General features: G+C 35.0%; 2 long non-coding RNA genes across 2 annotated transcripts; both read left to right on the top strand.

The window, feature by feature from the left end:
- The first annotated feature begins 569 nt into the window (after window positions 1–569).
- LOC127874259 (uncharacterized) lies at window positions 570–3,572 on the top strand. Its single transcript, XR_008046747.1, has 3 exons — window positions 570–677; window positions 1,138–1,225; window positions 3,302–3,572. It is a non-coding gene; the product is annotated as an uncharacterized LOC127874259 (long non-coding RNA).
- Window positions 3,573–8,637: 5,065 nt separating this feature from the next.
- Window positions 8,638–11,976, top strand: LOC127874254 (uncharacterized). The gene is made up of 4 exons (XR_008046739.1): window positions 8,638–8,882; window positions 10,056–10,128; window positions 10,554–10,638; window positions 11,638–11,976. It is a non-coding gene; the product is annotated as an uncharacterized LOC127874254 (long non-coding RNA).
- Window positions 11,977–15,545: the final 3,569 nt, after the last annotated feature.

The raw sequence follows: 15,545 nt of genomic DNA, 5'->3' as shown, positions 1-15,545 counted from the left end.
GAGAATTATGTAATGTATTAACTAGGTAGAATGTAGAACTAACACTCCTGTCTAAAATGTTTACAATATGATCTTGTCGTATTGTAAATTATCAATCAATATTGTAAAAATAATAAAGCGTTTTTAACGCTCTTCGTCGATTAATTAAGAAAAACGTGTATAACCGAGATGGCTTTTGAATTACCGCTTAAATATTATTGCCGTCGTTGTATAGTTATCCAGCGTCATCTTTGCTCCAAGAAGTCCAGGGTGTGAACCCTGGACATTGAACTAACTTCAATATGTATCATTTACGTTCCCTCACTTGTATGGTATAAGGACGGTTTCCATATTTGATAAAATGTATCTATTTAACAAACGAAACACGTACATTGCGATTGTAATGAATGTTTGCGCAGTTTAAAGTAAAGGTCCCTGTCTCAACTATTCTCCTTAGATGACCACGTTAACCTTATTAATTCACACATCTTTTACAAAATGAAGACACCCCAAACTCTCCTTACAAAAGTAAGATAATAATAGGTTTAGATAAAATATTTGTGTGCGCACGTTGGTATATATTGTGTACTGGCCCACTGATTCAGAGCTGTGTTTGTTATTTCTGTAGTTTGTCTACGTGTGTGTCATGTTCGGACTAGTGAGCAGCCAAGTTAGCCTAATGGACTTCTTTCAAGGCCGTGAGTAAAATTAGACGTAGCTTCAATGTCCTCAAATAAAATACATACATTAACAATCGATGTAAATAATAGTTATTATATATATGCGGCGCGATCTGGTATAGCGGGGCTTAATGCATGTACGTTTAGTGTCGATCCATATTAGCCTGTACCGTATGCATTTTCGCTTACGAGGTACTTAACACGAAAAATTGCATTAAAGCGAAAAATATCGTCCCTGTTTAATTTGTGCGGAGTGTACAGGCTTATATGTGATGGCACTTTACGAACATGCACTAAACCCCGTTTTCCCAGAGCGTTGTTCAAATACACTCACAGGCTTATCTGGGATTTCACTTAACGAAAATGCAGTAAACCCCCATTTCTCAGAGCGAGGCTCCAATAAACACATAATTGCATTAGTTATTCTATGCTTTTTATAAAGTGGCTGTAACATAAGTGCGTTACTTTTTTATAACAGCATGCCCCATGGGATGTCTGCAATCCGTGTGCTTATTCAGCTCCGGCTGTACCGGAAGCTGCCAGGATGGATGGTGTAAATATTACGGGTAAAGTGGGCAAACAGTTTGAAATAAAAATGAAAATGAAAACGGTTTCCAAGCAGGAAATGACGTAAAGTGTAATGTTTAATAGGATATGATTTTAATTTAACAGGTAATGTTTGCAAACAGAATAGAGTGTAAGTATTCAGGGTAACGTTGACAAAAAGAAAATGATGAACATTTTACGCACAATGATGTTAATTGATATTAAGTGTAAATTTACATGGTAATGGTAATAGTTAGAATGGTTGTCGTGAATACGACGAGGTATGTTTGCGGCGACTAGTGTTATATTTTGATAACAATAGTGTCGGAATAGGATGTGGATTTGGTGGCCATGTTGTCAATGGGTGTCTCACATTTGCTTATGTTAACATATAATATCCATAATCTCATACAAGACATCAGTGTCCTGAAAATTACTGTGTAAAACAAAGAGGAATGTGTAAAAAAAAAACTTGCAGAAATGCAAGACGTTATGGAAGTCAAGCGCATATACAAGACCAATGTCATAGTTGAAGGTATTTTTATCGATCACACATTTTTTCAGCAAGCAAATCAGGTGACAAGGTCAAAGATCATAGTCACACTTCAGTGTAAATAATATTAAACCGAATCCTAAGGATTTTGTCCGGAACATGTCTTTTCTGGGATATACGGATTTGCGCAAACGTGACATTAGCATTAAAGGTAACGTGCTGCACACAGGTGACAACATCAAAGGTCAAGTTGATGATACAATTTCATAAAACTTCCTGGCACTTTGGCCTTAGGATGTCTTGCTCTACATATATTGGACATCGGCTGACTTGATCAAGTGATAAACAATCTGGAGACAGAGTGGTATAGGAAACAACTAAATCAATAGACAAAAAGGCAGCGGAATGTTAAAATTAATAAAATAACTCTATACATAGGTCCACAGTGGTTGTATTATTTAAAGATAAAATGTCAAAATATAATTTTGCTCATGCATTATGATTATGATTATGATGATGATGATGATGATGACGATGATGATGATGATGATGATGATGATGATGATGATGATGATGATGATGATGATGATGATGATGATGATGATGATGATGATGATGATGATGCTGCTGCTGCTGCTGATGATGATGATGATGATGATGGTGATTATGCTCATGATGATGATGATGATGATGATGATGATGATGATGATGATGATGATGATGATGATGATGATGATGATGGATGATGATGATGATGATGATAATGATGATGATGATAATGATGATGATGATAATGATGATGATGATGATGATGATGATGATGTTGTTGATGCTGCTGCTGCTGTTGCTGCTGCTGCTGATGATGATGATGATTATTATTATAATTATTATTATTATTATTATTATTATTATAATTATAGGTTATTAGACGTTTTACTGTACAATACGGAGATATATTTGGACGAGCATACAGTTTGACGTCATATTGGACGAGCCGTTAGGCGAGTCCAATATGACTTCAAACTGTGTGCGAGTCCAAATATATCCCGTATTGTACAGATTAAACGTCTAATAAGCTTTTTATTCTATATCCTTTTCTTCAGCTCTTTGTGTCATTTTAATTTTGATTTTAAAATGCTTTAATTGCATCTATGCTATTTTCAAGACAAGCGCCCATGTCGATTATAGTACATTCGGATACTTTTTCTCGGTAACGGCTTTTATCGTTATAAAACAATTGCTTGGTGCACTTGTACTCAACTGTCCAATATGGAAAAAATTCAGACTTTTTGGATCCAATACCGGAATATATTGAACGGTCATAATAATTATTACTCTATATGCAATAAATATCATCCAATCGGCATTCTTCATATGTTCCACGTGATTACTATAATCGACTCACATGGGCGCTTGTCTTAAATAAAAAGCTTATAAGACGTTTAATCTGTACAATACGGGATATATTTGGACTCGCACACAGTTTGAAGTCATATTGGACTCGCCTAACGGCTCGTCCAATATGACGTCAAACTGTATGCTCGTCCAAATATATCTCCGTATTGTACAGTAAAACGTCTAATAACCTATAATTATTCTGCAGAGGTACAAACGTGGGTACGATATGCACGCCCCGCTGTTCACAGGGACAGAGCTGCAGCAGCTGGGGGTACTGTACGAGGGACAGGAACTGAAAGGGTTTCAAAGCTGTTTGAGACTCTGGCCTATTTCTATATTTCAAATAAATTTTCATGACTACGTGTACTAGTTCTTATTTTCTGAATATAGTTCACATAAAAACATTGGTTAAATAATTTGACTCGCAATTTTCAAGTAACGGAGAAATACGTCTGATATTTTGAAATTATTTTTAATGATGGGAATAAATAAATTTTTCACATGTCTTTACTCCTTTTGTAATTTGTACACAATAAACACAATAAAGCTATACATAACATGACACGTTTCCTGTCGCGTTAAGCATGTAGGCTCAAACATTCCTGCGACGACATCCCATGGTTTTCAATGCGGCGTTCGCGCCTCAGTCATTCCGATATTTCATGCAATGAGCCGTATGAGGTCTAAATTTATGACTTACTTAACTATAGACTGTTTACGGAAACAAGGCCATTTGAAAATATACTTTCCAAAACCAGCATATCGAAAAAAATATTACTTGATGTTAAGTCAGTAATTCGAAAGTAGAAAGGTTCCGATACAAACACAAACAGCGTTTGTTCTTTAACTCAAGCCACAGTGATCATATTACAACTTCTTTAATTTGTATTTTATCTATCTGATACATGTTTCTTACAAATATATTTATTATTGTAGCACGAACCGCACTCATTAGACCTTTGATAAATTATATAACTAGTCAAGTTCATTTGACATGATATTTTTGTTTGATGTGATTCGGTTACACGTGGTAGTTTCGGTTAGCGGATGATAATAACGGTAACAAGAGTTTAATTAACAGTTTTGGTTTTATAATAGAGGTTCTCATTGGTGCTATTTAGCAGATTTACGACCATTCTCTTCTATTACGTTTAAACATTCAAACATGTTACTTATTTTATGTGAGACGTTCGCATCAAATGGATGCATCAGATTAACATCAATAAATGTTGCGCGCGAGACATTGTCGAATGGTGGTAAATAGTGATATCCCACTTGAGTCGACCATGCACTTAAAAAGCGGTTGGCTCTTCAACCATAATGAATGCACTCATTGGTCAGTCAGTCTGTGAAACGTGACGTACATTTTTAAGTGCAGTTTAGTCAGTGTGCTAAAACAAGTTTTACATAAGACATCTGTAACCTTTACATTTGAACAACCAGTCTGAAATTCTATGATGGTCTTTTGATAACTTTACGCTGCTAATCTCATAAATGTGTACTACGAGGTCAAGGCTTTCAAAACTAAATCTGTCCACGTGTACTACATGACTAAGACTGAGAATTACTCACCCTGTCCACATGCACATAATGAATAAGACTTAAACTTACTCACCCACTGCACATGCACTACATGACAAAGACTGACAATAACTCACCCATTCCACATGTACTACATGAGTAAGAATGATTATAACTCAGCCATTCCACTTGAGCTGCATCAATAAGACTGACAATTACATACCCATTTCACATTCACTGCACGACTAAGACTGACAATTACTCACTTACTCTACATGCACTGCACGACTAAGACTGACAATTGCTCACTCATTCCACATGCACTGCACGACTAAGACTGACAATTACTCACTCATTCCACAGGCACTGCACGACTAAGACTAACAATTACTCACTCATTCCACATTCACTACATGATTAAGTCTTACAATAACTCACCCAATCACACATTCACTACTGCACGACTAAGATAATATCACATGTACTACATGAAACAGACTGACAATAACTCACCTATTCCACATGTACTGCATGACTAAGACTGACAACTACTCAACTATTCCACATTCACTTAATTACTAAGACTGACAAGTTCTCATGGATACGTCGCTTTCGACGCTGCCCGAAGACATTCTCGAGTTCGCTCGTAAATGTTCGGATATCGTGGAGGGAAATTAACATTAATCGTCGCACAAAAAACGAGTATATTGTATCTCGGTAAATCTATGTCTAGCTTTGAAATCTAGGCCATTGTTGTACTGACCAATGGTTTTTCATGGGTAAACTTTAATTTACGATATAATGTGCGAATTATTCGTTGCTTTTGAGCATTTACTGTACTTTAAATAACACATAAGGGAAGCTAATTGCTACAATTATATTGTAAATACACAGTATGTGTGTGTGGGATCCTTACTTTGTACCGATAGGTTTTAGAATGACTTTCAATACATTCTAACTGAATTTATGCTGTATTGCACACATTAGCCAAATAACTGTATTTTCGACAAAAGTCATACTCGAAGCCGAATTTATATTTTTAATATTTAATCTTGAAAATAGTGTTTGTCTTATTACTTACAACAACGTTCTGTTATTTATATTGAAACCGTTCGATACCCACATATACTTGGTGGTATGTCACCCATCACAAACACACGGTTAGGTTTATTGGAAATCAAAAGGTCAAATCGTCGGAACTAAGGTCAAACTAGAAAAGGATTTAAAACAATATATATCACTACAGATAATGCTTATAAGTCGCACAAAAAGAACAACTCAAGAAAAATGTAAAGTATCTGGTAATAAGCTCTTCTAAGATGCTACTATGTTTGCATTTTCATTCGCCCTTTTACGTACGTTATATTGCCAATACTGTTCGTTTCGAAGTATTATGTTGGGTATAAATAACCTTTAGTAATAGTTCTAATTTTTAATTTAAGTGACAATGTTTAGAAAAAAACAATCGTCTTATTTGGCATTATTAACATTTTTTCTGATTTTGTTGAACTAACAAGTACTAACGAGACATTCCTTTTGTATGTTATATACCTGAATGTATACACTGCATACGAAAAGATAATCCAGCATGCACATGAAATATGTACATAGGCGCGACTGCCCCCACATTCAGCTGTTGTCTAAAATATCTAGATAAAATGTAAAAAACAAAGCTTTTGGTACACAATTTGACTTGTTACCTTTCAGTTTGATTTAAACGTTGAGGCAATGAGACGGGCTATACATGTGACATTTAGTCTTCTCATTATAATCATTTGTGACAAGATATTTCAAATTGTGCGATGAAAAACGCAATAACAGTCTGGGCAAGCTGTTGAATATTATTTTGTTTACTTTTTACCCCAAAATGTGATCAATTGTAAGTGTGCTAAACCATCCTTTAATCATGTTAATTTTGTTTGAAGACATTACACTTCTTTATAATTTGTATTATGACAACTTTAATTTTATTCAATTTTCTGCTCCAATTAGAAGTTATATTGGCACTAGATTTGCAAAGTTATCTTTATAACACCCATAGCTATTAGATGTAAGATTTATCTTACTCTTATATATTTTGTATTAATTAAAACCGATATTTTAAGTTAAAAACTTGATCAACATTCTCCTTTGTTAAAGTGAAATACAATGTATGTTCATAAAGTTTTGGCTATTGATGCTGAACTGTATTTTTATCATATGTATGGTCTCTTATAACTCAATTGTGAGTGGCATTTATGAACTATGTTTAAGCTATTTTATATATCTTTTACTAGGTACATGATGATGAGACTTTAATAAACTATCTTATCTTATCTTATCTGTGATATTTACGTTTGAGTATTGGAGATAGGTGTTACACAAAACTGTGGATACTGTTTAGGTCTTTATAGTGTTTTTTGTTTTATTTTGATTGTCTAATTTCTATGTTAACGCGATGGTCAACATGGTTAAAAGTTGTTGCTTCAATTAAATCGTGATTGTGTATTTTGGTTAGATCGTTTGTTTCTAAAACAAAACTCACGCGAAAAATATTATGGACAGATACAACGTCACGTAATTCGCATGGAAAATGTAAGTTTATTGATTTTATATTAAAAAATATGTAGCGCAGATAATATTAAGATCTTTTAATTTCGTTTCAACGTTTCGTAATTTTATTTTAACCGAAAAATATGGAGCGAATGATTTAGTATTGACATTTACTCTTAGTTCATCACAAATCAAACACGCCAAATCTTTATCGTTACGGTTTTTATGATTAACGCTTATTAACATACTCGATTAGACGTGCACGTTTATGGAGTGAATCAACCACAGTTGGAGCGTCGTAAACAAATATGAAAGGTGATAATTTATCAAAAGAACATTTTGGGAATCCCCCTTTTGGTTTCAACATGAGCTTTTTTATAAACGTAATTGAACATATTACCAGATCTTTTTTTAAACCAATGAACAAAACGTTATCAGAAAACGAACAAAGTTACCACGTAAGTATATCAGGGGAGTCCCTAAATTATAACTGACCCTCGATTAACTGGCGGGTCAGGACAGTGTTTAGAGTTTAAAAGTATGTATGTATGTTTGTTGAATGTATGTTAACATTCAATGCTTCATTCTACTGCACGTATCAGTAGAGTCCGATTTATGTCTACTTTCACCTTGTAACAATTATTAGGAAATTACAGTGCTACATTGAATTATGAACCGAATAGAACATAGATAATCTAAAAATCCAGAAACTTTAACGAATAAAGATGAGTTTGATGGATAACACTATTTGTCTTATACTCAACACTTAAACTTAAATTTGCGTGGCGCAATACAGCAAAACTGCAAGTTAACGGTGCAAATTATCTATATACATATTTTTGAGAAATCGTCGTTCTTTCTTTGATATGTACATGGGCTGATTTTGAAATAATGAGGTGTGACCATTTCACATGTTTGTGCTCTGATAATAATCGTTGAGCTATTTGTACAGGGACGGCGCCAGAATAGCGCGTAGGCGATGCGTCTGCTACAGAACAAGGCGGCGCGCGAGCCACAGAAAGGGCTCGCGAAATATGGGACAAACTTGGATTTATATTTCCTGGCTCATATTCTTAATACAAATATTCAATTATGGAGTAGTTTTGTGATATGTGGGTTTGGATCATGAATGCTATGTAACAGTGTACGCCAGTCTTTCTATAACTATTTGTGATAACATTTTTACACTCTTCGAACATAGTTGATTTTTTTGTCTTGTCTTGATAATTTTGTCAGACATAATGCGTGTTGTGACATACAAAAATACGAAAAAGGTGAACATGACCAAATATTCAATTTATAGTAAGTAGGAAAAGTAAATTAGGTTTTAGAGGGAACAAATGAATTACAGAAAGATGAATAGTATTGCTTTTTGAGGTAGGAACACAATAAATACAACTCTTAGGTGCAGTCATTATTAACGGAACGTTCCAAATGCGCAATATATATATATATTAATAGTAATTTATAAAATATCATTCCAGTAATGTCTGTTGTTGTTCTTGCTTCTCAGTATATGCTAGGCAACTAAATGATACATGTAAATATGTGTGTAAAATACGCAACCCCCAAGGTTAAGTCTTTCCAACTTAAAAGCATGCCGTTTTACCAAAAACATGTGTATTTACAGTGTTTGTTTGTGTTAAATAGACTATTTACGTTTCCAAGTTCATTCTATTTTTTCAGCATACCAAGAAGCAGTGATTTCGCGAACTGGGCCTACATGAAGTCAAGTATGCGAACACAGTGACCATCCGTAACTTACACAATGTAGCAAATGTTAACAGGTCAATGATATTAAGCAGTCCCATGATTGTAGTATTTCCTAATATGAACCAACAGTTTATGTATCAAATAGTTCGCAAACAAGTGTTAAGCTTAAGTCAAGATTGTTTAGAAACGCACTTGCACATCCCGTTCGAGTGCTGTTCGTTTATTTTTTTCTGTAATTATGATTGATGTTGATGCGCTGTAAACGTAAATAGGAGACAAATCCCCGAAACTTCTTATTATGTGTTCTTGTGCGGTTTTTGTTTACAGCTGACTATTAAACTGAAAGGAACCAGCATTTAAAGTTAGTATAAACACAATCTTGATTTTGTTTGAAGCTTCAAGGATACAGTCAAAATGATGATAATGTTTTTTTTTGTAATTACATTTTTTTATTAAATAGTATTATTTAAACTGTTTTCTGGTTTGCTATTTTACGTATTGCAACATGAGCTGAGTATAGTGGATGTGTAATTTTAATCTTGTATGCCTTTTTTTCTACGTACTATAACAATAGTTTCACTGAGTTCCGAATATCAATTATTTTTTATTGATGAAGTTTTTACCATGAATAGTAACTGAATTATTTAAAAAGGACTTGTTTACAGTTTGGAAAAATGACAATTGTTAACAAATGTTTCTCAGCTCTAAAAAAAGAATTATGTCACGTATTTACAAAAGTGAACTAGCACTCCTGACTAAAACTGTTTACAATATGATACTGTGTATTGTAAATTATCAATCAATATTGCCAAAATAATTAAGCGTTTTTAACGCTTTTCATCGATAATTTAGCAAAACGTGTATAACCGAGATAGCTTTTGAATTACCGTTTACATATTATTGCCGTCGTTGTATAGTTTTCCAGCGTCAGCTTTGCTCCTAGAAGTCCAGGGTGTGAACCCTTGACGTTCAACTAACTAACATACATGTATTGTATAAGCACGCATTTCATATTTGTTAACATTTATTTATTTACAAAACGAAACACATAATTTGTCATTGTAATAAATGTTTGCGCAATGGTTGCCTTATAAGAGCAAAATAATTATAGGTTTAGATAAAACATTTGTGTACGCACGTCGGTATATATTGTGCACTGGCCCATTGATTCAGAGCTGTGTTTGTTATTTCAGTAGTTTGTCTACGTGTGTGTCGTGTTCGGACTGGTGAGCGGCCAGGTTAGCCTGATGGACTTCTTTGAAGACCGTGAGTAAAATTAGACGTAGCTTCAATGTTCTCAAATAAAAAACATACACTAAAAATGGATGTAAATAATAGTTATTATATATATGCGGCGCGATCTGGTATAGCGGGGCTTAATGCATGTACGTTTAGTGTCTATCAATATTAGCCTGTACCGTATGCATTTTCGCTTAGGAGGCACTTAACACGAAATTAAAGAGGCAAATGCCCATGTTTAATTTGTGCGGAGTGCACACGCTTATCTGGGATGGCATTTAACGAACATGCATTAAACCCTGTTTTCCCAGAGCGTTGCTCAAATACACACACAGCTGAAATAAACAATTAACTTATGTATAGTTATTATACGTTTTATTAAATGACTGTTACTTGATTGCGTTACGTTTGAAGTACATGTACAGAGGTTTAATTGGCTTTTTTTATAACAGCATGCCCCATTGGATGTCTGCAATCCGTGTGCTTAAACAGTGTCGGCTGGATCAGTTGCCAGGCTGGATGGTGTAAGTTGTACGGGTAAAGTGGGCAAACAGTATGTAATATAACTTAAAATGGAAACTGTTTCCAAGCAGGAAATTACGTAAAGTATATTCGTGTAATGTTAAACAGGATGTGATTTTAATTTTACAGGTGATGTTTGCAAACATAATATAGTGTAAGCATTCAGGGAAACGTTGTCAAAAAGAAAATGATGTAATTTTTACGCAGAATGTTGTAAATTGGTATATAGTGTAAATTTACATGGTTATGGTTAGAGTGGTTGTAGTGAATATGACGAGGTATATTTGCGGCGACTGTTGGTAGTTTTCGATTGAAATAGTGTCGTGGAATATGATGTGAATTTGATGGCCATGCTGTCAATGTGTGTGCCACATTTGCTTGGGTTTACATATAATATCATTTTTTTAATCTTATATAAGACATCATCCCGTAACACTTAGTCTTAAAAATACTGTGTAAAAAAACAATGACTAAAAAACAATAAACTTGCAGAAATGCAAGACATTAGGGATGGCAATCGCATATATCAAGACCAATGTCATCGTTCAAGATATTTGTATGGATCACAATTTTTTTAGCAAGCAAATCAGGTCACAAGGTCAAATATCATGGTCACATTTCAGTGTAAATAACATTTAACCGAATCTGAAGGATTATGTCCGGAACATGCCTTATCTGGGATACACGGATTTGTAAAAGTGACATTAGCATTAAAGGAAACGTGCTGCACACAGGTGGCAACATCATTACTTGCAGAAGTGATAAACAATCTTGAGGTAGAGTGGTGTACGAAACAATGAAATCAATAGACCAAATATCAGCAAAATTTGAAATTAATACAATAACTCTATACATAGGTCCACAGTTGTTATAATATTTAAAGATACAATGTCAAAATATAATTGTGCTCGTGCAATTTGATTTATGTATCATCATCATCATCTTTTTCATTATAATTATTATCAGAATTAATTTTATTATTATTAGAACTTGTTTTGTATGTTGATCCTGCAGATGTGGGGATGGTCCTATCGTGTGCACGCCCCAGTATCCGCGGGGACAGAACTGCAGCAGCTGGGGGTTCTGTACGAGAGACCGGAACTGAAAGGGTTTTGAAGCTGTTTGAGACTTTGGTCTATTGCTATATTTCAAATAACTTTTCATGATTGCGTGTATCATTAATTACTTTCTGACTGTAGTTCACATGTTTAATTGATCGTAAATTCCAAAAACAACTGTTATGAAGACGTTCTTTGAAATGTTAACATAGTTTGCACAAACATTATTATGCGAAAAACATTGATTAAATAATTTTACTCGCAATTTACTAGTTACGGTGAAATACGTCTGATATGATTTTTAATGATGTGAATAAATACACTTTTCACATGTCTGTATTGCTTTTGTTATGTGTACACAATAAACACAATAACTCTGTGCATAACACGACACGTTTCCTGTCGCGTTAGGCATGTAGGCTCAAACATTGCTGCGACGACATCCAATAATTCTCAATGCAGCGTTCGCGCCTCAGACCGTCCGATATTTGACGTAATTTACCATTTTGGGTCTATATCTATGACCTGCTTAACTATAGACTGTTTACGGAAACATGGCCATTTGAAAATATACTTTCCAAAACCAGCATCGCGCAAACAAGACTATTATTTTATTTTAAGCCAGTAATTCGAAAGTAGAAAGGTTTTGTTCGTTTACTCAAGCCACATTGATCATAGTACAACCACTTGTAATTGTGTTTTGTCTGATACATGAGTCTTGCAGATTTAATATTGTAGCCAGGGGCGTTCCTGAGGTTATTTCAGCTATACGCACGATCGTGCAGCGAAGCTGCGAGTTGGGGGTAGGTGCGGGAGGGGGTCTTCCCCTACTGCTGGGGGACGGAGATTGGGGGTCTCCCCCAAGAATTTTTTTGAAAATTCATTGCAGATGGTGCGTTTTGGTGTTATCTTTCAGCCATGTTTTGGCAATTTTATTCATCAATTTCTTGCTTGAAAAAGACAGATAAAAGGAAATATTTCATTAAACATTGTCAACAGCACATATACTTTCGACCATAATTTATTTGCTAAGTTTAAGTGTCGATGCTTAAAAATCAAGAAGCCTTATTGCGAGGGAGAATGGATCCGTAGATGCATAGGTGTGCGAGGGTGTTCAACTCTATTGCTGGTAGGAGTATAGGGTCTTCCCTTAGAGAATTTTGGAAGTTTCTTTGCAATAGGTGTAATTTGGTGTTGCATTTTGGCATAGTTTATCATTGAATTTTAGTTTGAAAAAAAAGAGAAACATGAATATTTTCAATAAACATTGCCTACTGCAAATATACTTTTGACCATAATCTATTAAGTTTGAGTGTCAAGGCTTTACATCAAGAAGCCTATGACTGCGAGGGAATGGGTATGTACATGTGCGGAAATGTTTGACTCTTGCTTCCTCCCCTAGAAAAGTGTGAATTTCATTGCAGAATGAGTGTTTTTTGTTATCTTTCAGCGACATTTGGCAATTTTATTCCTCAATTTCTTCCTCTAAAAAAGTTAATGATTAAGCATGTTTTCTATGGAAACCTTTCCCATGTCGGTGTATTTGTTGCGACTCTGTACAAATGTAGTGCCACGCCCACGGCGTGTGTATTTGGTGTGACGAGTCGTCAAACCTGGTGCGACGCGGCGCCAAAAACCGTCATTATTTTCTGCTGAAACTGATTTTATTTGGGGTATTTGGTAAACAGAAAATTAAATTCGTTTTTATTAAACTGTTAAAGAAACACTCTTTGAATGAAACAACAGCATGCTCGCTGAGTCTTATTTTGTACCCATTGTTATTTCCTAAAAGTGGACGCCTTGTTTGCTTGTTTACACAATTATTCCCCTAACATCCCTTAGCTCTCACTTTGTATTGCATTTTTCGACTTTTAAGAGTTTTCTTTTTTTAAGTTTGAAACTGAATTATACGCACGAGCGTACTGCCTTATGCCTAGGAACGCCCCTGGTAGCATGAACCACACTCATTAGACTCTTAGCCTTACACGAAAACATTTATTTGTATCTAACCCTTGCCAATATTCTCTATTTAACTTAGAACTTTAAACTGTGCATGTACAAATAAAATATTTTAGATTGTTTATGCGACACGTATTTAGTTTAACCCTATTTATATTAGCTGGATTGCATAGAAAGCCTAAGGCTTATTTTTAACGCCCTCGAGTCAGTTTCTTGGGTCTAGAACCAGTACTTGGTGTCTATGGGGGAAATCTTAAGAACGCCCCCACAGTGGGGATCAAACCCGTGACCTCCCGATCACTAGGCGGACACCATATCCACTACGCAACTGCGACCTTTAAATATCGACACGTATTTGATAAATCATAAAACTATTTAAGTTCATTTTAGAAGATCATTTTGTTTGTTGTGATTCGGTTTCATATGGTAGTTTCGGAAAGCGGATGAGAATTTACGATAACAATAATTTAATGAACCAATTTGGAAAAGTATAGAGGTTCTAATTGGTGCTATTTTGCAGATCATCCTCTTCTAGTACTTATAAACATTCAAACATGTTACTTACTTTATATGAAACGTTCGCATCAAATGGATGCATCAGAATAAACAGTAATACATGACGCGCGCGAGACATTTTCGGATGGTGGTCAATAGATATCTTAAGTTATATCACACTTGACCATACACTTGAAAAGCGGTTGACTTTTCAAACATAATGTATGCAATTATTGGTAAGTTAGTCATTTAAACTTAACGTTGTTTACACAGTGTAAAGTGTAGTTTAGTCAGTGTGATAAAACATGTTTTACATAAGAAATCTGTAACCTAAACATTTGAACAACCAGTCTAAAATTCTATGAGGGTCTTTTGATAACTTAACACTGCTCATCTCGTAAATGTGTATTTCAAGGCCAATGCTTTCAATAATACATATGTCCACGCGTACCGCATGACTACGATTGAAAACTCAACAATGACTAACACTGACAATTACTCACCCATTGCACATGCACTACATTATTAAGACTGACAAGTATTCATTCATTCCACATGAACCTAATGCTAAGACTGACAATTACTCAACAATCCTTCTTGCACTGCATGATTAAGACTGAAAATTACTCACTCATTTCACATGCACAAAATATGTAATACCGACAATTACTCAACCATTCCACATGCACCTAATGACTAAGACTGACAATTACTCACCCATTCCACATGCACTACTTGACTGAGATTGACAATTACTCACCCACTCCACAAACACTGTACGACTAAGACTGACAATTACTCACACATTCCACATACACTGCATGACTAAGACTGACAATTACTCACCCATTTCACAAACACTACATAAGTAAGACTTGTAATTACTTACCCATTCCACATACACTGTACGATTAAGACTGGCAATAACTTTCCATTCCACATACACTAAATGATTAAGATTGACAATTACTCACCAATTCCACATACACTTCATGACTAAGACTGACAATTACTGAATAAGTCCGCATACACTGCACGACTAGTACTGACAATTACTCACCCATTCCACATGCACTGCATGATTAAAACTGATAATTACTACCTTATTCCACATGTACCGCATGATGAAGACTGACAAAAACTCACCCATTCCACATGCACCTAAAACTTAAGACTGACAATTATTCACCCATTCAACATGCACGGCATGGTTAAGACTGACAATGACTGAACAAGTCCACGTGCATTGCATGACTAAAGCTCACAATTACTCACCGAGTCTACATGCACTACATGACTAAGACTGACAAATACTCACCCATTCAACATGCACTTCATGAGTAAGACTGACAATTACTAAACAAGTCCACATGCACTACATGACTAAGACTGACAAATGCTCACCTATTC

The sequence above is a fragment of the Dreissena polymorpha genome, chromosome 3 (assembly GCF_020536995.1).
Source record: "Dreissena polymorpha isolate Duluth1 chromosome 3, UMN_Dpol_1.0, whole genome shotgun sequence".
Taxonomy (NCBI): Eukaryota; Metazoa; Mollusca; class Bivalvia; order Myida; family Dreissenidae; genus Dreissena; species Dreissena polymorpha.
This window is presented reverse-complemented; position numbering and strand designations above follow the sequence as displayed.